At 37.3% G+C, this 27,465-nt stretch overlaps 1 protein-coding gene across 4 annotated transcripts in view; it reads left to right on the top strand.

The window, feature by feature from the left end:
* PAQR3 (progestin and adipoQ receptor family member 3) overlaps positions 1-27,465 on the top strand; it is a 656,943-nt gene that overhangs the window by 351,525 nt on the left and 277,953 nt on the right. Inside the window, exon 6 of one of the 4 annotated variants that reach the window (XR_015309345.1) lies at positions 5,939-5,985. The exons of the other annotated variants lie outside the window; for them this stretch is intronic. The gene's annotated coding sequence lies outside the window, so the exon portion shown is untranslated. The remainder of the gene's footprint in view (positions 1-5,938; positions 5,986-27,465) is intronic. 4 annotated transcript variants of the gene reach the window in all.

Raw genomic sequence — 27,465 nt, 5'->3', positions numbered from 1 at the left:
GGAAGAGGAACCTCTGGTTATCTTGGTTAATGGGGTTCCGACAAAGAATAAGAAAATATGGCAAGATTTAGTGGATGTTAGGAAAGTCAAAAAGGCAACATTGTATTTGAAGAAAAATAATAAGTACTATAAGAATGTATATGTTGCAGAAGAGGAAGTAAGTGATGAAGAGGATAGGGATTTGTGTGCTGGCCAAATTGAGAAAGTAGAGGCCTCTAAAAGTGAAGAAATATATGAACATTATAGTGTTCATCCTTTGCATTCCAAGGAAGTCATGGGGAATGCTATTGAGTTGTTTCAAATGAAACAAGCCAAAGGGAGTCCCATTAGTGTTTGGGAGGAAAGTTTGGAAGCTCGGTGTTTCCCACAGCTATTTCCAACAGGTCAAGGAGGAAGATATGATGAGCAACCTCATCAAATTCCTGCGTCTGAATACCGGACTTTACGATTGTATGCAGAAGATCCTAGGTTTCGTCAATGCATTCCCTATTTGTTTCATCTCCTGTTTGAAAGCGATCTGTCTGGACTGTCATATGCAGTGAACCACATCTTAAAAAGTGGTATACAGATGCGAAACATCTCGGCAAGTGACTTTATGCATAAAGTCAATGTCCAAGACAGTATTTTGGATTCTCACCTAATTAATCTCATGGCGTGTCAGCGTGGTACTAATGAGTACTGGTACCGTCGTCATGGTGATTTAAAATGTATGCTGAGGAACTTAGGAACTCCAACATGGTTCCTCACTCGGAGCTGTGCCGAGTATGGCTGGGAAGACTTACTTGAATTTCTACGAGAGGCAAATGGAAACATTGAAAACATTGAATTCAAGACACCTGGAGAACTGTGTTCTTTGGATCCAGTGAATGTATGCAGGTACTTCAATCATAGATTTGAAGCTATGATGTCTTTCATCACAAATAAGAAGAACCCACCTCTTGGAGAGGTGTTGGATTTCTTCTGGAGAAAGGAGTACCAAGCAAGAGGTGCTCCTCATATACATATGTTGCTGTGGATCAAGGATGCACCTAAATTTGGAACAGATCCGGATGACTTAGTGATGAATTTCATAGAACAGTATTCTACGTGTGCTGTTCCAAACGCAACGGAGAAGAAAAGCCTAAGAGAACAAGTTCTACGTTTCCAAAGCCATCGTTGTGGAAAGTACTGTCGTCGTAAATTCAGAAACAAGGACAAGTTCTACACCAAATGTCGTTTCAACTTTCCACGACCGGTGATTTCTAAAGGAAGAGTGAACAGTTTGATGTCTTCTCTGCGACATAATGTGACGAGGAAATCACCCAAAAATACATACAATTTGAAAAGGAACGAAGAGTCCAAGTACATCAACGACTACAACCCAGTGATTTTGTCCATGTGGAATGCTAACATGGATATACAGTTTGTGGCTGACAACTGTATGGCTGTGGCTCGGTATGTGACATCTTACATCACCAAAAAAGAAAAGACAGAATTGAAGGATATGTGGGAGGATATTTCCCATGAAAAAAGCCTCAGCAAGAAGTTGTACAGTTTCAGTTTGAAGATGTTGTCGCATCGAGAAATCGGAGCTTACGAATGTTCTGACCGGTTGTCTTCAGCAAGTCTCTATGCCAAATCCAGGAGTATCGTTTGGGCGAGTCTTGGTCTTGCTGCAACGCGAAATCGAGTTCTAAAACCTGTCCGGGAAATTGAGTATTTGGCGGAAAAGGAGCCAAACAGTACCGACATTTTGAAGACCAACATGTTGGATACATATCCAAATCGAAGCAGTCACCTTGAGAATGTTTGTCTATATGAGGTTCTACAAAATTACATATTCAAGAGGAACATCAAAGAAGATATTGAAAAAGGAGTGTATGCTGTAATTGGAAGTGAGGGATGTCTGGTCAAGCAAAGAAAATGCCAATTAGTAAACCATCGAAAATTGAGTGGCGAATCTCCAGAAAAAAAGGAGTTTTTCTATTTAGCACTTTTGCAACTTTTCAAGCCTTGGCGTGCAGAAGAGGAACTGCTTGGAGATTTCCTCTGTTACGAAGACTCTTTCACTGCCGCTAAGGAGACCATAGAATGTCCTGCTTTTCCCAAATATCAAGAAATGTTGACTTTGGAAATTGAGCAGGAAGCAACGATTGCAGCCGAGATTGCCAGAGACAGTTCTCAGGACAGTCAGAGTTCTGTTTCATTGAGTCAGGATCCACTAGGAGGACCTATTATCGAAAATGAAGCTGCCACTGCTATGAATGAAGTGGAAAGAGCCATGGCACATGCTCAGGAGGATGCAGTTAACTTAGAAGACTTGGAAAAACAACTCAACGTTGAGCAGAGGAAAATATATGGCGAAGTTACCAAGCAAATTGATCATGGATTAAGTCATGAGAAGAAAGAGTGCTCATGTACGTTGTTGAAGCCTGTCCGACTGTACGTGAGTGGAGAAGCGGGAACTGGAAAAAGTTTTCTTATTAAAGCAATTTCTTGTTATTTGCAGGAAAGGACTGAGTCATCGCTGTCTTGTGTTGTTACTGCTCCTACTGGACTGGCAGCACATAACATTAAAGGTATTACTTTGCATCGTCTACTGATGCTGCCAGTGGAGCATGACAACAAATTACAATACCACAAGTTATCTGGGGATGCTTGTTGTGAAGTTTCAAGAGTCTTGAGGAAAATGAAACTAATTATCATTGATGAAGTAAGCATGGTTTCCAATGTCATGCTTGCCTTTGTGCATTTGAGAATGCAAGAAGTTCTTAAAACTGAGTATGATGTGTTATTTGGTGGCAAACACATCATTGTTTTCGGAGATCTTCTGCAGCTGACACCAGTAAAAGGACAACCTGTGTTCAAAATACTCACGCATGAAGATACCAGGAAGTGCCTTGGGAGCATTGGCAACGTCAATATATGGTTAAACTTCAATTATGCTGAACTGCATGAAAATATGCGTCAGGCAAAGGATGAAGATTACAAGAATATTCTACAAGATATTAGAATTGGAAAAGTGACCGAGCATGGGAAAGAAGCTTTAAATGCACGATTACTGTCAAATTTATATCCAGAACAAGACGTTGTGCCTGAGAATATTTTTCAGAAAATTACTGAGAAGAAATCCGGAATATGTTTGATGCCAACTCTTGCAGAATGTGCCATCTTCAACAACAAAATGTTGAATTTAGAAAAGCAAGAGATTGTGAAACTTGAAGCTATTGACAGAATAGAGCATATGGGATCAACAATTATTTTGTCTGAGAATTTGAAATCAAAATTAGATTCATTAGAGAAGACTATATCTAAAACTGCGGGTTTTGAAAAGACTTTGAATGTGTGTTTAAATTGCCGAATCATTTTGAGAAGGAATTTACATGTTGAAAGAGGTCTGGTAAATGGATCAATGGGTAATGTTGTTGATTTTGAGAAATACAGAAGTAGAGATGGTATTGAATTTTTAAAAATTAAATTTGATGGCATTGAGTAAGTACAGCTAATTGGCCGTTGTTCTGCTAGGTTTTTGCTTGTTAAAGACTTATATGTTCGCCGTAAACAGTTTCCTGTTTGCTTGGCATATGCGGTGACAATCCATAAATCGCAAGGTTTAAGTGTAGATAGTGCATTGATGAATATTGGAAGTTCTGTGTTCAAGGAAGGTATGGCATATGTGGCTTTGTCACGAGTTAGATCTTTATCGGGATTGTACTTGATTGACTGTGATGTCACAAACATTTGTGCGGATCTAGATTGTGTTAAGGAATACAATAGGTTAAGAAGAGAGTATGCGCCACATTTGCCTCAATATCCTTTGTTTGAGAAACGTGTGGTAGGCCGGAAACGAAGAAATATCAGTAATAGTAGGGAGGTTGTAGCAAAAAGCCCAAAAGTCGATGAACCGAAAATTGTAAGCAGAAAGAAAATGGATTCTGTTGATGATGTTGTCGGTTTTCAATTTGAAAACAGTTCTGGTGTCAACTGCTATGCTAATGTAGTGGTTAATGTTCTCTTTTCACTAGAGACTTTAAAAGAACAGATTGTGAACAATTCGGAACAAAGTTTATGCTGTTTGTTGAATTCTGTGTTAGAGAAATGTAGTGCTGATAGAACGAGAGTAGAAAGTGTGTCTGAAGTTCGTTATGTATTAGACGAATGTTCAGGTCAAACAGACTTCTCTGAAAATATTCAGCAGGATTGTCAGGAGTTTTTAATGTATATGCTTGATGTATTGCAAGATGAGGGTGTAGATGTAGATCACCTGTTTGGGCTTTCTTATCAATGGCAGCATGACTGCGAGAACTGTATGGTATCAAGTACTACTAGTGTAGACTCAGAAAGATTTATATATTTAACTTTGCCAGACAGTAAATCAGTCTCCTTTAATAAGCTAGTAAAAGCAGCTGATCACAACATGGAGTGTAGCCAATGTAAATCTGAAATGATGTCAACATTATTTATACGAAGATATGGCCAGTATGTCATTTTAATGATCCAACGATGTAGGCCTGATGGATCAAAATTGACAACTTTAATAAAAAAATTTGTTGCTTCGCAGTTGTCAATATCAGGAAGGACTTTTGTAACTGCAGCAATTATCTATCACGATGGTCCTTCAACAACATCAGGACATTACACAGCTTATTTAAAGTCTAGAAATGGCTGGTCATTTTGCAACGGTTCTGTTGTAACTTAAAAAAAAAAATTGCCGTTTGACCTTAAAAATTCTTACCTGGTGTTTTTAAAACCAAAATTTTAAGGAAAGAATCTCGGGATTTGCTCTGAGGAATTGCAAAAGGTTCATGAAGTAGAGGGAATGTAAGTCTGCAATGCTGTCTAGATTATTGGTCCAAAACTTTTAATTATAATGTCATTTTAAAAATCCAACTATATAAACCTGATGCAAGTAAGTCTGCTTCATAGTAAGCAGTATCAGTGTCATAGGAAAAGTAGAACATGAGTGAGCAAGAAGGGTAAGATATTAGTAGTCCAGGATTGTGAAAGTAATCTTAAATGTTTTCTTTCTGAAAGTTGCGAAAATAGAAAATGACGGGATTTGATTACAAGAATTACAAGAGTTGTAAATCGCTCCAACATGATTTGGCCATGTGGAAACATGTGGTAGAATGTGAGAAGTCTTTTATTGTATGTAACATATTTTTCAAAACGATGGGGGTTTTCTTTCAGAAAGTGGCGGGCTGAAAATATTAATAGCACAAAGGAGTGTAAGGTATTCATAGGACATCCTTCGACGTCATGGAAAGTAAGTTAATTTTTATGAGTTTTGAATTCAGATTTCTTATATTGTATGGGTTTTTTAAACACAATCATTTTGATTGTGTTTTTTTTTCCCCGCTGTTACATGATGAATACCTTCAAGTCACTGATTTAAGTGAAATTTGATACATTCTGAGAACAGCAAAAATAAACCATTTAACATGTATAATTAATGTTCTACTTTTTGTACTTATGATATACATTTAGAAATGTGAGGTAGATATGGAGAAACTGAGGCTTCTGTAAGTGTCAAAGTTAATGCTTACAGTGCTGCACTTCTGGGTACTGTTTTTTTTTTAAACTGAATAGGCCTCACCTCAAACAAACCTCTTGAAAGGACACATCTTATTTGCATCCTGAAACAATCATTTAAAATGTTAGACACAATTTTATGATGGCTTTACATCTCTTTTGCACTGCTATTGTATCACTATTGTGAGACATCAGCAGTGCAAAAGATGCACCATGTTCCAAAATAGGCCTCACTTCATCAGCATCAAGATACTGTTTGTTTAATATATATATCATTAGGATTGTGTAGGGGACGTAGAGAAGCAGAGGCTTCTGTAAATGTGAAAGTTGTTGAAAAACTGTTTGTTCTTGAACCTTTTCCCTTGTCTTTTTTAATTTTTAAATACATGTTTTAATATTTTTGAAATGTTTGTTCTCTCTTTCACAGATTGAAAGTATGAAAAAAGAATTGAAAAAGTTAACAAGAATTATAAGGTAAATGTTTTCTACTCTTTTCGTTACATTTCAATCACATTCACCTACTTTAGGGCTTCAGACTATAGAGCTTTAAACAAAGATTATTTAAATGTGCAAATTTGGAGCTGTGCCCGTGGGTTTTGGTTCAATACACAAGTGCATTGACCTAAAATGCGTGTGCACATTACCAAATCGCCGTCTGTTTCCTCAGGCGTACTCCTCCCACACCTTTGAAGTGAAGTTTAGCTTCACTATAAACGCCCCGGCTGCTTTACCTTCTCACTCTACTGTCCTCGCTTCGTCCCCTCTCCTGTCTGCCGTGTGCATTTCTCCTCTCCCCCCCCTCACAGTAACGTCACTCACACACGCAACGCCATTCACACACGCAACGCCATTCACACACGCAACGCCACTCACACACACAACGACACTCACACACACAACGTCACTCACACACACTACGCCATTCACACACGCAATTCATCCACGCAATGCCACTAATCCACGCAATACCACTCATCCACGCAACACCAATAATCCACACAAAGCCAATTATCCACGCAATGCCTCTCATCCACACAACGCCACTCATCCATTTGCAAAACCAAACGAACAAACTCTTCTATTGTGAAACCTATTGCATTTTCAATGCTTGATTCTTTCACTTCCTTATGTATTTTGTTTTCCACAATTATATCCTCTTCCTTCTTTTCTTAGGTAAATAAATCTATTAAACACCATTTCTGGTTTAGTCCCTATAGCTGTCTTTCTTTTTACATCACTCTCTGTTTTCTTCTCTTGTACTTACTCCTTTTTTTTTTTTTTTTTTTTTAAAAAGGGGTTAGCTCCCGGTTCGCGAACCGGAAAACGAACTAAAAAAAAACAGCTTGCCAGAGTGTTACACTTTCTAGCAATTTTTGTAAAAAGGGGAGGTAGTTCTGAAAAGAACTTTTTTTTTTTTTTGTTTTATATTTTTTTTGTATTTTTTGAACATTATTTGTTTTTTTTGTATTTTTTGAACACTTTTTTGTTTTTTTTGTTTTTTTCCAAAGGGAAAGAACAGAAAGAGGCATTGAAAAGGGCTCAACAGGAGCAAAAAAAAAAAATTAAAACTTCTTGCGTTTGGAGCATTGGTGCTTCTCGAAAGCCAGATTAATTAATTTCACACTCATGTTTGCGCATGAAATTAAGGTGCCACAATATAAGCATGTCCGCTTTAGATGGACAACATTTTTTTGTATATTTGGCACTGTTTCGTTTGCCTCTGCCACTGAGAGAGAGATATCATTAGATGTTCTGGCCACCGAAGTTGGGGGGGTTCTGTTGTAGTTCACGCATCTCTGCACGACTATAGTTGATTGGATGCCACCTCTGCATATGTCGGTGCATCGTGTAATTTACAAAGCTGTATTTTTTATTAGTTCCCCTGGATAACTTATCTTGGCAGATAAGGCACGTAGCATGGCGTGCATTGACTTTTTTCTCTCCTGGTGGAATGGAGAAAAATTGCCAGATAAAGCTTTCTTTGCGATGAGATACCCGGGGTAACTCTTGGACAAATCGTGGTCCCTCTTCTTCCTCTCCGTCTTCTTGTTCCTCTTCCTCCTCTGTGTTTCCAATAAACTGTGCAGGTGGTCCTCTGTTCCTATGAGGAGATGGTGGTGGTGGGGGTGCAGAAGCTGAAGCTACCATTGAAGCCATTTTTTAATTAGAGCAAATGATCAGGTCTTCCTTTCTCAAAGTTGAAAGTCAGAGTGAGAAAAAAGGTGGGGGCTTTCATCATTTGGGAAAAAAAATGGTTCTAAACCAATGAAAAGTGTTATTTTTAGGTCACATGACCTAGTCTTACATCATTAGGAAACCAAAAGTGAAATGAACCAATGAAAACTTTAATAAACAAGTCACATGACCTGTTCCGCTTACGTTATGTGGAGCGCACCGCGCCTCGAATCGCTTCCGGTTCGCGTTCCGGAGCACTTCCAGGAGCGCTAACGCGGCGCGTCATAAGACGCATTACGCGACAACGTGATATGTCGCGTTTCCGCGACGCGTCACGATGTTGATTTCTGATGCGGTAGTTGCGTGAACGGAACGTTTACCGGTTAGCGGACCGGGTCGCGGCATCAATTTGAGCTAACGGAAAGCTTCCCGGTTCGCGAACCAGGAGCGAACCCCAAAAATATTTTTTTTAAAAATAATCATAAGCATATAAAATATAATTTGGGATATAAAGAAAAAGACATTTTACAGCTACAGATATTAGCTTTTAAAAAACCATTGAAATTCAATGAAAAAACCATAGGTTATAGACCATATATAGTTAGGAATTAGCATTTACAAAACCATATTTTACTCACACAAAACCATTGAAATTTCATATATAGTTAGTTGCCCTAACTATATATCGCGCACCCGCAATCAACTGCTGATGATGTCACATATTACATCATTCATGACATGCTCAGTGACATCACTGATGACATCACTGATGACATCTCAAATGACATCACTGATGACATCTCAAATGACATCACTGATGACATCACTGATGACATCTCATTTGACATTACTGATCACATCACTGATGACATCATTCATGTGATAATACAATGAACCTCTTCAGACTGTAATATAACCTTAGATACACTCAGTGTAAACAGACACTCACAGACTGTCACTCATCCATGGAGTTACTCACACACCTAGTCAATCATGCAAAGAATCAATCACACCTCCATTTCCTCAACTATACAGTTATACACACCTTACTTATTCAAACATATACTAACACATATTTACTCTCTTATACAATCCCTGATACAAGCTCACAATGATATATACATTATGCACAGTTATTTATATATGTCAACTCTCACATGTACTGTGTTTTACATATGTACTTACTTTGACATGTAGCACTGAGATATCCATTCACTCACCAATACACTCATGCACACAGTCAACCGCCCATACAGCTGTTTCCACATGCACTTTTGAACCCATACATCTAGTGAATCAACTGCTCACACATCTATGCACAGAGTCATACACCTCCCAGCCACCCACACACACATCCAGTCTCCCATACAAATACTTGGGCAACCAATCAATAACCCATATAGTTACTCAAATAGCTCCTGATCAACACATGCAGCAGTTTACAGAACAACAGACATAATGATGTACAAATTAAGACAGTTTAGTCACTAACTCATGCCCTCAGTGAGACACATTTAATCACTCACTCATACAGTCAGTCATGCACCTACTAAATCCTTCATCCAGACACTTATACATCCACTCATTCTTCAATATGTAAGACATATTTTAACTTTACAGAAACACACAGTCACTGGATGTTGTCATCAGTGATGTCATCAGTGATGTCATTTGAGATGTCATCAGTGATGTCATTTGAGATGTCATCAGTGATGTCATCAGTGATGTCACTGAGCATGTCATGAATGATGTAATATGTGACATCATCAGCAGTGGATTGCGGGTGCGCGATATATAGTTAGGGCAACTAACTATATATGAAATTTCAATGGTTTTGTGAGTAAAATATGGTTTTGTAAATGCTAATTCCTAACTATATATGGTCTATAACCTATGGTTTTTTCATTGAATATATATATATATATATATATATATATATATATAAATATATCATTTCAAAATGATTCTTTGCCACAATGCGCACAACTGAGGGTGCTCTGCAGAGGGGCCGGATCGTGGCCCATTCACCAATTCAATCCAAAGATACGGCACACAGGTAGAGTAATATCACCAAATACTTTATTTACTCCATGCTCGCACCAACGCGTTTCAGCCTAGCAAAGGCTTTGTTCACTGTAAGTGGGCATGTTTCTATGTCTACTATTTATCTCAGTTAGCTATTAGGGTGCTTTCTGGGACTAGTAGTTCATTGCAATATACAGTGTAAGAAATGTGCGCATTGGGGACGCTGCTGCTACATTTATCAACTGTTTTATATTGTACATATTATTTAAATCAAAATCTGATCGCTGCTAAATTCGCGTTGCATTATTTAAATGCGTAAATTACATTGTTGCCATGCAGGGCTTTACAACCGCAATTTACAATTATGTTGACCGGGTATAGTACCCATAAAAAATAATTGTGTATACGTTATCTATCAAACTAACCATATTAGCAATATTGGCAATTGTATACAAAATATTACAGTTCATGTAATCAGGGTGTAGTACCCGGTTAGATAGTGGTTGTCACCTCTGTTATGGTTCAATCAGTTCAATTCAGATGGTAAGTTATTCAAGATGCGTCTGAGAGGGGGAAGAGTGTTGGTTTGAAAATAGTAAGGGAAGACTTTTGATTGGTTGAAATAAGGCATATGTGTGTAAAGTTAGAGATTTTCTATGCCAGTCTTGGTTTCAGTGTATTGAGTGCACACCTTTTGCTCTGCTAATGAAACATTTGTGTGTGTGTCTGACACTGTTTTCAATCTCCCAAAGCATTTGTAAAGGTAAGTAATGATTTATTTAATTTACATTGAGACTTGTTTGCTCTATGGAGAATATTTGGAAGCAGATAGTGAAGTTTCAGTAGTGAAATTGATTCCTTGTACATAGGACTTGTGCTGTGTTTGTAAAAAGTTATTTAAAAAACGATTTTGGGGTAAAAGAATGGCTTTTATATTTTTGAGAAGTAATTAATAGTGTTTGCCTCATTAAATAAATATATTTGAACCATTTAACATAATGTCACTTGCATTACCTCAGATTTGGAAGCAGATTGAGATTCTTTCTTATTGGTTTGTGGCATGTTTTTTGGAAACGCTTGCTATGAACATTTGCAAGATAGGGGATTTGTATTTTGTGAAACAGTGAGGTTTCAGTAGTGAAATTGAATGCTTTTACATAGGTCCTGTGTTGTGTTTCTAAAATGTTATTCAAAAAACGATTTTGGGGGAAAATCAATGGTATTTACATTTAGCCCTTATTTATGATTTCCTTGTGGCACCAGTGCGTCTCTTTTAACATGGGACGCACTGGTGGCGCAAGGCCTTCATAAATAAGGCCCTGAGTTTTTTTGTTGTTGGTTTGTGTCTTGCTTTTTGATAATGCTTGATATCAACATTTGCAAGATAGAGGATTCGTATTTTGTGAAATAGTGAGGGTTCAGTAGTGAAATTGAGTGCTTGTACATAGGATCTTCGCTGTGTTTCTAAAATGTTATTCAAAAAACGATTTTGGGGGAAATCAATGGTATTTTCATTTGGCCCTTATTTATGATTGCCTTGTGCTGCTGTTGCATCACTTTAAACATGTTAAAAAAGTGACGCTCTGGTGGCGCAAGGCCTTCATAAATAAGGCCCTGAGTTTGTTTGCTGTTGGTTTGTTTTTTGCTTTTTGATATTGCTTGATATGAACATTTGCAAGATAGAGGAAAAGGATTGCATCTGAAATACGTTTTTTGAAACCAGATATATTGTGCCTGCAGGAGACCCACCTTCCCTGGGAGAAAGGAGGGTTGGCCACTGAATTAGGATATGTAATTTTGGCTGCATCTAAGCAAACTAGTCTGATAAGAGGGGTAATGATTATGATAAGACCCAATCTAGGCACACTTGTACGCAGTCTATCTGACAAATGGGGTAGATGGGTAATACCAACATTAAATATAGGAGACATAAATATTACGATATGTTCTATATATGGATCTAACTTGGATGAGGGGGAAGTATTTACATATCTAAATTCTGAGCTGGCTAATTGGGATTCTCCCCTAGTGCTATGTGGTGACTTAAATATAAATTTGGTAGGGGGGGGATTAGAGGCTGGCCCAGAGAATTATAAGGGACGAAAACCTTGTGTATTTAAGGCATTATATAATCTTACTCAAGATTACGCGTTGGTTGATATATGGAGCAAAAACTTTCTAGCATTACCTGGCTATACTTATTATTCTTCACCACATAGAAAGTACGTCCGGCTGGACTACTTCTTTGCTTCAACCAGCATCCAATCATATATCCAGATTCAACTTTACCCTAGGGTAACTTCGGACCATTCCCCATTAATGATAAAGATTACCAAATTAGGTCAAAAGCGACAAAACAGAAGCTTCTCATTTGATAGAAAATTATGTTTAGATGTACAATACAGAGAATATGTGGGTAACTGGATAATAGAGTTTCTACAGAGTAATATGGGCTCCGCAAATATTGAAGTAATATGGGATACCTGGAAAGCTTGCTTTAGAGGGGAGGCAGTGAGCTTTGGACTTTATAAACAACTTTTACAACAGGGGAAGATGCGGGAATTGTATGATCAGCTGTCTAAAGCAGAAGAAAATCTGATAAAAGAAATAGAAAAGAGAGACAACTTGACTAAAATTCAGGAATATGAGGGATTAATCGCCAAATGTCGTGCTAATATAACAGGAGTCTGGAGTGAGGATATAGCTAAGAAATATATAACGTACAGAAGATATATCCATGAGTACGGAGAGTCCATAGGAAGAGCACTAGCCTTAAAATTAAAAATGAAGGACTCAGCTCGGCAGATTAAGAAAATGCAAGACCAAAATGGGCTAATGACTGAAGACCCAGAGAAAATAATGGAAATACTATATCAATTCTATTCTGAACTATATACATGTCAACCTAATCTTTCCCCTGAAGATTTTTTACAAGAGGTAATAGTCAATAAATTAACTAAAACTAAGAAAGAAGTATTAGATCAACCCTTCTCAATGGAAGAACTGGAAGAGCAGTAAAAAATATCCCGAATGGAAAAGCAGCTGGTCCCGATTATATTCCAGGGGAAGTGTATAAATGTTTTTTCGAACCCTTAAAATCTTTTAGGTTAGAGACATTTAGAAAGGCACAACTAGGGAGGGCCCCACAATCCTGGGATGATGCTACAATTGTAATATTTCCTAAAAAAGGGAAACCTCCGGAACAACCATCTTCATACCGACCCATATCCCTGCTAAATTGTGATAGCAAAATCTATTCAAAGATGTTTGCAAATGGAATATCTACGGTAATAACACCATTAGTGTCACTCAGTCAGCATGGGTTTATCCCAAATAGAGGGACCATATCACGCATTAATAAGGTGATCACCTTGATAGATATTGCAGAAACTGAGAAAAGAGATTTGGCGTTGATATTACTTGACGCTGAGAAAGCGTTCGATCGCGTAGAGTGGGCATATTTGTGGGAAGTAATGCAAAGAATAGGATTTGGCGAGTTGTTTTTAAATGCAATCAAAACACTGTGTCGCTCACCTAACGCGAGAGTTATAGCAATAGGTAGGAAATCTGAGAAGATAATTATTACAAGAGGTACTCGCCAGGGGTGTCCCTGTCCCCCACTTCTTTTTGCTCTATTTATAAACCCATTTTTATTAAAGCTTCTGCAATCACCTTACATTAAACCTTTTGTAGTTTCATCTATACCCCACTCTGTATTCGCATATGCGGACGACATCGCTATTACTACTGTAGATCCAAGACAGGTTATGACAGAGATTGAACGCCTAGCTCTTGATTTTGGAAATAGCTCTGGCTACAAATTAAATGCTGCAAAAACGCAGGTGCTTTGCTCAGATACTGTTCAGTTGAATGATTATAGGGTCACTCATGAAGTGACATATTTAGGCATTACAATCAAATCTCATACACGAGAGATAGTAGAAACCAACTGGGATAAAAATATGTCACAAATTAAACAATCTTTAGATAGATGGGGGAGACTTCAAATGACTATAATAGGGAGAGGCAACATCATCAAGATGAACATATTAGCTAAAATTCTATATTTATTTCGCAGTATTCCCTTGTGCTGCTGGTACATCACTTTAAACATGGGAAAAAAGTGACGCTCTGGTGGAGCAAGGCCTTCATAAATAAGGCTGTGAGTTTTTTTGTTGTTGGTTTGTGTCTTGCTTTTTGATAATGCTTGATATCTACATTTGCAAGATAGAGGATTTGTATTTTGTGAAATAGTGAGGGTTCAGTAGTGAAATTGAGTGCTTGTAAATAGAATCTTCGCTGGGTTTCTAAAATGTTATTCAAAAAACGATTTTGGGGGCAAATCAATGGTATTTTCATTTGGCCCTTATTTATGATTGCCTTGTGCTGCCGGTGCATCACTTTAAACATGGGAAATAAGTGACGCTCTGATGGCGCAAGGCCTTCATAAATAAGGCCCTGAGTTTGTTTGCTGTTGATTTGTTTTTTGCTTTTTGATAATGCTTGCTATGAACATTTGCAAGATAGAGGATTTGTATTTTGGGAAACAGTGAGGTTTCAGAAGTGATATTGAGTGGTTGTACATAGGTTCTGCGCAGTGTTTCTTAAATGTTATTCAAAAAACGATTTTGGGGGCAAATCAATGGTATTTACATTTGGCCCTTATTTATGATTGCCTTGTAGCACCGGTGCGTCTCTTTTAACATGGGACGCACTGGTGGCGCAAGGCCTTCATAAATAAGGCCCTGAGTTGCTGTGGTATAAACTTTAATATGTTGCAAATTAGTATTTATATTGTTTGCTTTTTGTCATTACTTTGTTGTTTGCTAATAGTGGTCTTTAATGTGTTATTTTTTTCAGAACCACAGATTGAAATCAACATTTTAAAAGCAAGCAAAAATGCCGTCAAGGCAAAGGAGTAGAAAAAATACCATACGTAAAAGAACAAAATCATCAAAGGAATTAAATGAATCCTCTACAACAAGTACTTCAAAAAACACCAGAAAAGCTCCTGGTAAGACAATTAAGTCTTTTCTTCGCAATTTATGTAGATCAACAAGAAATGTTAACGGTAATGTGAAGATCCAGAAGCAGAGAGCAAATCTAAAAAGGAAGGAGAGGCCCTCAAAAAATGTCTCTATTGAAGCAGGAGAGAAGAGTATGGATAGCAATAGAAGGTTAAATCAATTTAGGGACATTCGTAGACGAATGTTTCGCAATAGGGTAGTTTTAAATTTGCTAAAAAATGAAAAGAAAGGTAAACAGCTGCTTTTTACAAGAAAAAGAAATGTGTAGAGAAGATTGTTGATCAGGCTTTTGAAGTTAAGAAAAAATTATTTATTTTAGTAATCAATAGAATTAGGATACTTAATAAGGCAATTGATATTTTGAAATCGAACAGTAGATGGAAAAGAATTATTAATCAGACTAATTTTTGTGAAGTATTTTCTGGAGAATGGATGCATAGTTCAAGTTCTGAGCCATTTTTTAATGAGGAGAGTTACTTTCAGGAAAATGATTTGGTGCATGCAGTTGACACCAGTGGTCGAGCATATGAGGTGAAAGATGGTTGTGTGATGGAAAAAGAGAAACTTTTGTCTAGAGATGCAGAAGAGGTGTTAAGTGATGAAGTATTAGGGAGACGTACTAAGGGTCCAGTGTACACATGGAAGTGCAGTAGTATTTGTAGTGTGCGACAGGATTCAATTGATTTGCTTCGAAATTTCTTACGTACATATAGTAAGAAAAGTCTAAAACAAAAAATGAAAATCTTGCAAGAGTTAGATCCTTGCAGAGTAAGAGAAAACACAGGTTTGCATGGGCATTCACTGGCTTGTCTTTCTAGAAAAGTATGTCAGAGTGTTTTTCATCATTTTAGGATGTTAGCAGTGCATCATAATAAGGTGAGGAAATTAGTGAGAAGGTTGTATTATGCAAAAAGTCCAGCACTTAAGCTTAAACAGTTAAACAGTCCTCTTTTGCATGGATCTGAAGTAGATGTGAAGACTATTTGTGAAGAAATTGAGTTTTGTTATTTTGGGAACAAAGAGGACAGTGTAGAAATGGATATAGTAATGGATGGTAATGTAGAAGACAATGTACAGATTTCAAGTACAGAAAAGTTTGACGAGGAAATTACCAAGTTTAAGGTGAAATCAAGTGAAAGGCCTAATTTAACTTGTGTGTGTTGTCGACGGACTCATTATAAGATTCAGACTAGGTTAGTTGATTTATATGCAAAATGTGAATTGGAAAATAATAGTGAATGGAAGGATTTTGTAAGTTATTTGTTGGTGGAGAATTCTTTTGATTTGAGTTTTGATCAGCGTATTTGTAATTATTGTTTGAAAAAATTAAATGAAAATAGAATGCCTCCAAGAGCTGCTCATAATAATCTTCAGTTGATAGATATTCGTTCTGAATTGATGGATTTAAATACTTATGAATCAATTTTGATTCAATGTGTCCATCCTTTTCAAGCTATTGTTCGCATGGAGCCTAAGATAGGGAAATTACCTCCTACAGATTTACAAAGAGGATTAAAGCGAAGAGTTGTTTATTTGCCTCTAGATGTCAAGAAAAATATTGATACAATTGGTGTAGAAAGAGTAGAAGAGGATCCTCTGGTTATTCTAGTTAATGGGGTTCCGACAAAGAGTAAGAAAATCTGGCAAGATTTAGTGGATGTTAGGAAAGTCAAAAAGGCAACGTTGTATTTGGTCAAAAACAATGAGTACTATAAAGATGTAAGTGTTGGAGCAGAGGAAACAGCTACAGAAGAAGACAGTGATTGTTCAGTTGGCCAAATTGAAAAAGTTGATGTGTCTAGAAGTGAAGAAATATATGAACATTATACTGTTCATCCTTTGCATTCCAAAGAAGTAATGGGGAATGCAATTGACTTGTTTCAAATGAAAGCAGCAAAAGGAAGTCCCATTAGTGTATGGGAAGAAAGTTTAGAAGTTCGTTGTTTTCCACAGTTATTTCCAACAGGTCGTGGTGGACGATATGACGATCGACCAGTTCAAATTCCTGCAGCTGAATACCGGACTTTAAGATTATATGCTGAAGATCCAAGGTTTCGGCAATGCATTCCGAATTTGTTTCATCTACTGAATGAAAGTGATTTGTCTGGGCTTTCTTATGCAGTTAATCATATATTGAAAAGTGGAGCTCAGCTGCAAAATGTTTCAGCAAGGGACTTTATGGAGAAAGTCAATCTGCAAGACAGTATTTTGGAATCTCAGCTAATCAATCTCATGGCATGTCAGCGTGGAACAAATGAGTATTGGTTCCGTTGTCATGGGGAATTGAAATGTATGCTAAGAAACTTAGGAACTCCTACATGGTTCCTCACTCTTAGCTGTGCTGAGTATGCATGGGACGACTTACTTCAATTTCTACGAGAGGCAAATGGAAACATACAAAATATAGAATTGAAAACACCTGGAGAACTGTGTTCTTTGGATCCAGTGAATGTTTGCAGATATTTTAATCATAGATTTGAAGCTATGATGTCTTTTATTACCAACAAAAAAAATCCTCCCCTTGGAGAGGTTTTGGATTTCTTTTGGAGGAAGGAATATCAAGCGAGAGGTGCTCCTCATATACATATGTTGTTATGGATTAAAGATGCACCCAAATTTGGATTAGATTCGGATGAAACAGTGATGAGTTTCATTGAAGAGTATTCAACATGTGCTGTTCCTAAAACTACTGAAGAAAACAGTTTAAGGCAACAAGTTTTACGTTTTCAATCTCATCGTTGTGGAAAGTACTGTCGTCAAAAATTCAAAAACAAGGAAAAGTACTACACGAAATGTCGTTTTGCGTTTCCACGACCAGTGATTTCTAAGGGAAGAGTAAATAATTTGATGTCATCTCTACGATATACTGTGACGAGGAAATCTCCCAAAAATACATATAATTTAAAAAGAAACGAAGAGTCCAAGTACATCAACGACTACAACCCAGTGATTTTGTCCATGTGAAATGCTAACATGGATATTCAGTTAGTTGCTGACAACTCTATTGCTGTGGCTCGATATGTGACATCTTACATCACAAAAAAAGAAAAGACAGAACTGAAGGAAATGTGGGAGGACATTTCACATGAAAAGAGTCTAAGCAAGAAATTATACAGTTTCAGTCTGAAGATGTTGTCGCATCGAGAAATTGGAGCATATGAATGTTCTGATCGGTTATCATCAGCAAGTCTCTATGCCAAATCAAGAACAATCATTTGGGTGAGTCTAGGTCTTGCTGCAACACGAAACCGAGTTTTGAAATCTGTACAAGAAATTGAATATTTGAGGAGAAAGAACCAAACCGTACAGATATTTTGAAGACAAATATGTTGGATACATACTATCCAAATAGAAGTACTCACCTTGAGAACACTTGTTTGTATGAAGTTCTGCAAAACTACAGTTATAAGAGGAACATCACAGAAGATATCAATATGGAAAATATGCTGTCATTGGGTATGAAGGATGTCTAGTGAAGCAGAGAAAAGGCCATTTGATTAATCATCGAAAATTGAGTTGCGAAGCTCCAGACAAAAGAGAATTTTACTATTTAGCTCTTTTGCAACTCTTTAAGCCATGGCGTACAGAAGAGGAACTACTTGGAGATTTTCTCTGTTATGAAGACTCTTTTAATGCAACTAAGGATACCATAGAATGTCCTGTTTTTCCAAATTATCTGCAAATGTTGAACGAAGAAATAGAGCAAGAAACCACAATTGCTGAAGAGATTGCTAGAGACAGTTCTCAAGACAGTCAGAGTTCTACTTCATTGAGTCAGGATTCACTAGGAGTACCAATTATCCAAAATGAAGCTGCAACTGCCATGGATGAGGTGGAAAGAGCTATGGAACAAGCTCAAGAGGATGGAGTTAACTTAGAAGATTTGGTAAAGCAACTAAACGTTGAGCAGAAAAAGATATATGACGAAGTTACAGAACAGATTGAACATGGATTCAGACATGAGAAAAAAGTGTGCTCATGTACATCATTTAAGCCTGTTCGACTGTACGTAAGTGGAGAAGCGGGAACAGGAAAAAGTTTTCTGATTAAAGCCATTGCAACTTATTTGCAGAAAAGGACTGATTCACCGCTGTCTTGTGTTGTAACTGCTCCAACTGGACTGGCAGCACATAACATTAAAGGGATTACTCTACATCGTTTACTGATGCTGCCAGTTGAGCATGATAATAAATTGCATTACAACAAGTTATCTGGAGATGCGTGTTCTGAAGTTTCCAGAGTCTTGAAGAAAATGAAACTTCTTATCATTGATGAAGTAAGCATGGTCTCAAATCTAATGCTTGCTTTTGTGCATTTGAGAATGCAAGAAATTCTTAGAACAGAGTATGATGTGTTATTTGGAGGAAAACACATTATTGTTTTTGGAGATTTATTGCAGTTGACTCCAGTAAAAGGACAACCAGTGTTTAAAATGCTCACGCATGAAGATACCAGTAAGTCCCTTGGAAGCATTGGAAACGTTAATATATGGTTAAAATTTAAATATGCTGAACTGCTTCAAAATATGCGACAGGCAAAGGATGAAGATTATAAAAATATTCTACAAGATGTAAGAATCGGAAAAGTAAGTGAGCTTGGGAAAGAAGCTTTACATGCTCGATTACAAATTTGTATCCAAATGAAAACATTCTTCCAGAGAATATTTTTTAAAAAATGACTGAGAAGAAATCTGGGATATGTTTGATGCCAACTCTGCAAGAATGTTCCATCTTCAACAACAAAATGTTAAAGTTAGAAAATGAAGAGATTGTGAAACTGGAAGCAATAGATAAAATAGAGCATATGGGTGCAACAATTGTTTTGTCAGAAAATTTGAAAACAAAATTGGATTCATTAGAGAAAAGTATTTCTAAAACAGCTGGTTTTGAAAAGACTCTGAATGTGTGTTTAAATTGTCGTATCATTTTGAGAAGGAATTTAAATGTTGAAAGAGGTCTGGTAAATGGAGCAATGGGTTATGTTGTTGATTTTGTGAATTATAGAAATAGAGATGGAATTAAATTTTTAAAAATAAAATTTGATGGCATTGAGCAAGTACAACAAATCAGTCGTTGTTCTGCTAGATTTTTGCTTGTAAAAGACTTATATGTTCGCCGAAAACAGTTTCCTGTTTGTTTGGCATATGCAGTGACAATTCATAAATCTCAAGGTTTAAGTGTAGATAGTGCTTTGGTGAACATTGGAAGATCTGTGTTTAAAGAGGGTATGGCATATGTGGCATTATCACGAGTCAGAACTTTATCAGGATTGTACTTGATTGAGTGTGATGAGACAAAGATTTGTGCAGATCTAGATTGTGTTAAAGAATACAATAGGTTAAGAAGAGAGTATGCTCCACATTTGCCTCAATATCCTCTGTTTGAAAAACGTGTGGTAAGCCGAAAAAGAAGAAATGAGAATAATTGCAATGAGGTAGTAGCAAAAAGACAAAAAGTAGATGAAACTGTAATTCAAAACAGAAAGAAAAAGGATTCTGATGAAAATGTTGGATTTCAGTTTGAAAACAGTTCTGGTGTCAACTGCTATGCTAATGTAGTGGTTAATGTTGTTTTTTTTCTTCAAACTTTACAAGAACAGATTGTTGAAAATCGGGATCAAAGATTGTGTGGTTTATTGAATTCTGTGTTTGAGAAATGTAGCAGTGATAGAGCAAAAACAGAAAGTGTAACAGAAATTCGAAATATTTTAGATATGTGTTCTGGTCAAGATAAATTTTCACAGAACATTCAGCAGGATTGTCAGGAATTTTTAATGTATATATTTGGTGTTTTGGAAGATGAAGGTGTAGATGTAGATAATCTTTTCAGCCTTTCTTATCAATGGCAGCATGACTGCCACAATTGTAGTTCATCAAGTAATACTAGAATAGACACTGAAAGATTTATATATTTGACTTTACCAGACTGTAAATCAGTGTCATTTAAAAATCTAGTTAAAGCAGCAGATCATAATATGGTGTGTACCCAATGGAAGTGTCCAATGCTATCCACATTATTTATACAAAGTTATGGTCAGTATATCATTTTAGTTTTCCAACGATGTAGACCTGATGGAACTAAATTGACTACTTGTATCAAAAATTTTGTGGCTTCTCAGTTATCAATTTCAGGAAGAACCTTTACAAAGGTAGCTATTATTTATCATGACGGTGCTTCGACAACATCAGGACATTATACATGCTACTTAAAATGTAAAAAAGGTTGGAGTTACTGCAATGATTCTCATTTGAGTTATAAACTATGTCTGCCTTATGACTTTAAAAATTCTTACCTAGTGTTTTTAAAACCAAAGTTTTAGTAAAGGTAATTGGCCTTTGAAGACGGGAATAGTTAATAAAAGTTAGTTAGTTAGTTAATCTAATGTTTAAAATTATTTATCTCATATAGGTACTGTTAGTGGATCTCATAGTACAAAATACTCATATATCTGACACGATTTGGCCGTAAGGAAAGTGTAAGGTATGATGTTCTTAGATCTTTTTTCATAGGAAGTCGATGAAATGGAAGTTATAGAGAACAGCAGACTTTTTTTCCACCAAAAGGACCTTCACTATCTTCTATTTGGCCTCACGGAAAGTGAATCAAAGATTAGTGTACATATATGAGTTGTAAGTTTTTATGTTTTTTTTTTAAACACAATCTTTTAGATTGTGTTTTTTTTTCCCGCTGTTATATGATGAAGAGTTTGAACTCACTAATTTAAGTGAAATTCAATATGTTCAGCAAAAATAAACAATGTAACATATTGTATAAGTTATTCTATAGTTTGCATTTTGTAATTTATATTGTATTCCCATTGTCTCACACTCATTTTCCTTTTTCCACCCTTATTTAGCTCTCTTTACTCACTTACACTGCCTTTTTTTAACTTTGTTTCATCGCTGTTCCTTTACTCCACTTCATTCACAACTCCTCAATCCAATTTCAACTGTCTGCATTTCCTCTCTCCCTTCCACCACTTTTCATCTTTCTCACATTCTCTCAGTACCACTGCTTTAGTTCTCTTCCCCTCTCTTTCCTTCTTTTGCTCCTTTACTCTTTTTCCTTTCTCACTCATTGTACTGCAGTTTACTCAGTCCTTCCCTTTGTCTTTCTGTGTACTTACTCTCTCACTCCTTTTTCCTCTATCGTTCTATATTAACCTCATTCCTTTCATCCCTTCACTCTGTGACTCCCCTTCACTCACTCTCAGTCATCTTCTATTCCTCTTTCTTAGTAATAGTTCCTCATTTAGACTCCTCTCCATTTCACTCATTTTCCTTTTACTTTCTTCTCTTTCCAGATTTCGTTTTGGTATCTCGCATTCTTTTAGTATCTTACTTATCTTCAGTAATTTGTTCTCTTTCTATTTCTTCTTCCCTCTTTTTTCTCTTTCTACATTACTTTATTTCTGTTTTTGTATCCTTCACTATTGCTTTATTTCTTAGTAAACTTTTTTAGATTTTTTACCTCTTGACCTGTTTCTTCTATTTTAAAATATATATTTTACTAAATATAACTTGTTTTTTCCTTTGTCTTTCACAGATACAAAGTGTAGTTTAAAGATGCAAGTAAGTTTTCATTAATTATATGGTAAGTGTGACTACAAAATTTAGTTTATCATCACCCTTTGTTTTAACCTCACTACTTTTCTCGCACCCTACCTCACCCCTGTTTTCTTACTCTGCTTCCCTCACTTATTCTTATCCTCCATATTTACTTCTCTTTTCCTTACTTTCCTATCACATTCAACTTCTTTCAGTGCCCCTGCTCACCCACACTCCCTCTCTTTCCTTTTTTTTCTGCTTGACTTAGTCCCTTTCTGACACTCCTTCCTTTACTCTCTCTGTTCTTTCTTTCTGTCACTCCCCATGTCTTACCCTTATTCACTTTGTTCCACCCTCTTTCACTCCTCTTTACTTACACTCACTGCTATTTTCTTTCCCTCCGTCACCATTGTTCCTTTCTCTGGTTCCGTCACTACCTTTCATTCCTCATCCTTTACTCTCCTTCCTTTTACTGTCATCACCCATTCACATTCTCCCAGAACATCTGCTTTAGTTTTCTTCCTCTTTCTTCTCTTCTTTTGCTCCCTTATTCATTTTCCTTTTCTCAGTTACTTCCTCTTATACCTTTTCTCTGTTTTACTATCTCTTACACAGTCCCTCTGTGTTTCTCCCTCTAGCTCTCTTTCTCTTTAAACCACTCTCTTTTTTTCCCCATTCCTCATGCTCACTCCTTTTTTTTTTTCTTTTTTTTGTTGGTGCGCTGACGGGACGCGCCCTGGTACGCGCACCGGGGCGCTGACCGGTACGCGCACCGGGGCGCTGACGGTACGCGCACCGGGAGCGCTCCAGAGTGAAATATAAAAAAAATATATATACTTTTTAAAAAAAAAATATTATATTAACCCCTTGTCTGCTCGTGACGGAACCGTTCCGTCACGAGCCTCGGGTGGGCTGTGCTGGTGACAGAACGGTTCCGTCACGACCAGCTTGCAGCGCCGGCGCGGCGCGAATTCCGTGCCTGCGCTGGACATTCTATTAGGCAGGCGGGGCCGTGACGGAACCGTTCTGTCACAAGCACAGCCCACCCGAGGCTCGTGACGGAGCGGTTCCGTCGCGAACACGGGAGCGCCGCACGGCCGCCCCACCCCCTTAGCACTGCGGCGGAATAGCCGCCGCAGTGAAGGGGTTAATATACAATATAGGATTCATTTTAAGAAAAACATACCTTTCTAAACTATAGATATTTGCGAAAAAATAACCTTAGAAATTCACTAAAAAACACATAGGTATGAGTCCGTATAAAAAGTTAGGAATTAGAGTTAAAAAACCTATGAAATTCACTGAAAAAACCATAGGTTTCACACCAGTTATAGTTAGGAATTAGCATTTAAAAAACCTATGAAATTCACTGAAAAAAACATAAGTTTCATACCAGTTATAGTTAGGAATTAGCATTTAAAAAACCTATTAAATTCACTGAAAAAACCATAGGTTTCACACCAGTTATAGTTAGGTGGAAATTTTACTGACATAAAACCAATGAAATTCCCACGTTATAGTTAGTTGGACTCACTATAACTTTCGCGTGTAATGCACTGCTGATGACATCACATATTACATCACTCATGACATGGTCAGTGACATCACTCATGACATCACTGATGACACCATCCTTGTGACAGAGTGACTGACCTCCTTTCACTGTCAAGTAACCCTTGAAACACATATTCAAAAATAGAAACTAACATTTACAAAAAAGTGGAGATACCTATACCAGTTACAACAACCAATTCAGTAATTCCACCATCTATATACACATCCACTCATTCACCGACAGTTCTTTATAGTCATTCATACATATACTCACTTATCATATGTAGTGAGACGCCTTTACATCCGTTAACACACTGACAGTCTTCCAAAACTTGCTCACACACATACTCACACACGCAAATAAACTATTGAACATCCATTTTTTTGCATATACAGCTATACACACAGTACCACGTTACTTCTAAGGAAACTTACACATACTTACTCTCTTAAACAATCACTTATAGAAACACATACTTATTAAAACAAGAACTCTTTCAATCTCTCACTCTCACATATACTCACTTATATACATCAATACTCACAAATACTAGATTAAAACATATGTAGTTACTGATAAAGACACTAGTGAGACAGTCATTCACTTACGAACACATACATATACACACTCATTCACCCATGCAGTCCGGCACATATGCTGTCTTCAAAACACATACAAACAGTGAGTCAGTCATTGATGCATCTATGTGCTAAGTAACACCCCCACCAAATCAAACAGACAATCATAAAGATACTAAAAATAATCTAATAACCCATATACACACACATGTAGCTACTCACCAACCCATGCAGCCACTTATACACAAAGTGAAACACTGATACAAACATTTAAATATTTAAACAATACTCGCTAATATATGTATTCACTATGATACACTTATTAAGCCAGTTAACCAATCAATTTTTTTTTAAAAAACATCCATTAAGACACTTATTGAAACATTTATTCTTCCATCGACCTTTACATATACATATATAAAACATGTTTATTTTTCAGAAAGACACACATTCACTGGATGGTGTCATCAGTGATGTCATGAGTGATGTCACTGACAAGGGGTACAGGGGTATTTTTAGGGTTCAGGGCTAGGTTTGGGTTTTGGGGTACAGGGGTATTTTAGGGTTCAGGGCTAGGTTTGGGTTTTGGGGTACAGGTTTATTTTTAGGGTTCCGGGCTAGGTTTGGGTTTTGGGGTACAGGGGTATTTTTAGGTTTAGGCTTTGGGGTACAGGGGTATTTTTAGGGTTCAGGCCTAGGTTTGGGTTTTGAGGTACAGGGGTATTTATAGGGTACAGGGCTAGGTTTGGGTTTTGGGGTACAGGGGTATTTTTAGGGTTTAGGGATAGGTTTGGGTTTTGGGGTACAGTGTATATTTATAGTGTTAAGATGGGTTAGTGTTTAAGGGTGTTGGGGTATTTTAAGGAGTAAGGGTGGGTTATGATTATGGGGTGCAGGGGTATTTAAAGAGAGCAGGGTGGGATTAACACGCGATATGAGACATGGCATGAAGGGCGGAACGTACCACACGCCCCCAGCGTTTGTCACTTCCCCAGCACACGCCCACAGCACAACGCAAACACGCCCACAAGGGACTACTTTGCTGGCACGGTTCTTTTACCTTTTAATTGTATATGGTGGGCGTCTGCATAGCCTATGTCCTTCTGCTGCAACTGCCCTTTCCAACGCTGTATTGGGTGTTGTGATTGGTGCTGTGGTTCCTGAGATTACCCGCCTCAAAGGTTTGGGCTCTCTCTTTATTATATTAGTATGGATGAAGTCGACAAAGCCCTTAGGTCGGTCCAGGCAGATGCTCCACTAATTGTTGGCAAGTCCGTACCTGTTTTATTATATGCAGATGATGCGGTGCCTCTCTCCAGAACCCCAGTTGGTTTACAGCGACTAATGGATAACTTTAGCCTTTTTATCAATAATAAGAAATTTCTGATCAATAAGGCTAAAACCAAGAAATATAAGACTTTTTTCATAGAGAACTATCAGGTGGAAGTTGTTAATACTTTTTGTTACTTCAGGAAATGAAAAATGGTTACACAAACTTGCTAATGTTTGCTCTAAGATGGTTAAGAGGGTCCACAGGATTTGCAGATTTGCAACCAAACTAGGTAATCGTCGTATCAAGGATATGGTAGACATATATAAGGCTAGATGTGTTGCCATAGCCCTCTATTGTGCCGGGGTTTGGGGTCATAAACACAACCAGATTTTACAGCATGAGAAAACTCTTTTTTTAAATGCCTTTTGGGTCTACCCTCATCAGCATCTACCGAAATTATACACCGTGAAGTAGGCATTCACTACCTATCGGACCATATTGCTAAGCAGCCTTTATTGCTATGGAGATCCATTTGGGCGAATGAGGAGACAATAGTTTTAGTATCCCTTGGCTCAAATATATTTGTGACTCATTTAGTAACTTATTTAACCTTCAGATCCAGGGAGATCCAGGCTGTGTGACAATTTTATCAAAACAGGTGATCAAGGATACTTTTATAACTCACCAAATAGAGACTCGCAAGAGAGTGGTAGGGAAGCAACTCACTGTTATATTTTATCAGCAGTTTGAAATCAGAATGGGATTTCAAGACTACCTATCAGTAGTGACTAGGCACGCACACCGCTTTGTTTTGACTCGATTGAGAATGGGTATAGTACACCACCTAGTTGCCTTTCCCGTCATGAAAACGTGCCCATCGACCCCATGCCCCTGTGATGTTCTATCAAAGCAAAGCACTATACATTTTATGCTCTTCTGCAAGTTTTATTCATTTTAAGACGTTTTTATCTGAAACCATTGTTTCTAAAATTTTATGTGCGAACAATCCAGGCTGCTATGAACTTATTGGTTATACTTGATAATCCGGGAATATGTTTTTATGCTGCTTCTTTTATTAAAAAAACAATTGCTGCAAAGAAAGGTATCATGCTTGATAATTAATTGGACGGTTTTTATGTATTGGAATGTTTTCCACATGTGTTTTAGATGTTGCCCCTGCGTTTATGGTTGTTGTACATACCGAATAAAGCTCTTTGAATTGAATTGACTCCATAAATCATTCCAGTATCTGGGAACTATAGATTTACGGTAATGCACTTCAATTATCTTCATCAAACGTAGTGCTCAGAATATTTGGAACTAGCTGGGAAAATTGCGTCATGTGCTTCATTACTAATGCAGATCACATCCACATGATAACTAACTGTCTTGTGCTGCATCGTATTGGGTGAACATAATGATTGACATAAATACTGCAGCAAATTATCACCTGGGGGTATCCCATAAGGTATATTTATTGGGAGAATTACCTCATACCAGCTGAAAGAAGTTTGACAGGAGATTCCCTGATTTAGCCTTGCAGTTGGTGCACTCTGGAATAACTATGTGTTGGAAAGCCGTATGTTCTCTCCCCTTTGGGAAACGTTGTGTTTTGTGTAACATGGCCATCCATATATGCAGTGTGTTGTGGTACGCAATTGTAAAATTCAGTGAAGTTTGTTTAAAAAAGTCAAATGGAACACATTTCCTAGAACCTAACACATGCTTCTAGCAGTGACTTGATGTACTGTCCTATACTGTTACAGCTAACTATC

This window comes from Lissotriton vulgaris, chromosome 3_1, assembly GCF_964263255.1.
Source record: "Lissotriton vulgaris chromosome 3_1, aLisVul1.2, whole genome shotgun sequence".
Taxonomy (NCBI): domain Eukaryota; kingdom Metazoa; phylum Chordata; class Amphibia; order Caudata; family Salamandridae; genus Lissotriton; species Lissotriton vulgaris.
The sequence above is the reverse complement of the archived record's forward strand: the minus strand, read 5'-3'. Positions and strand labels throughout refer to the sequence as shown.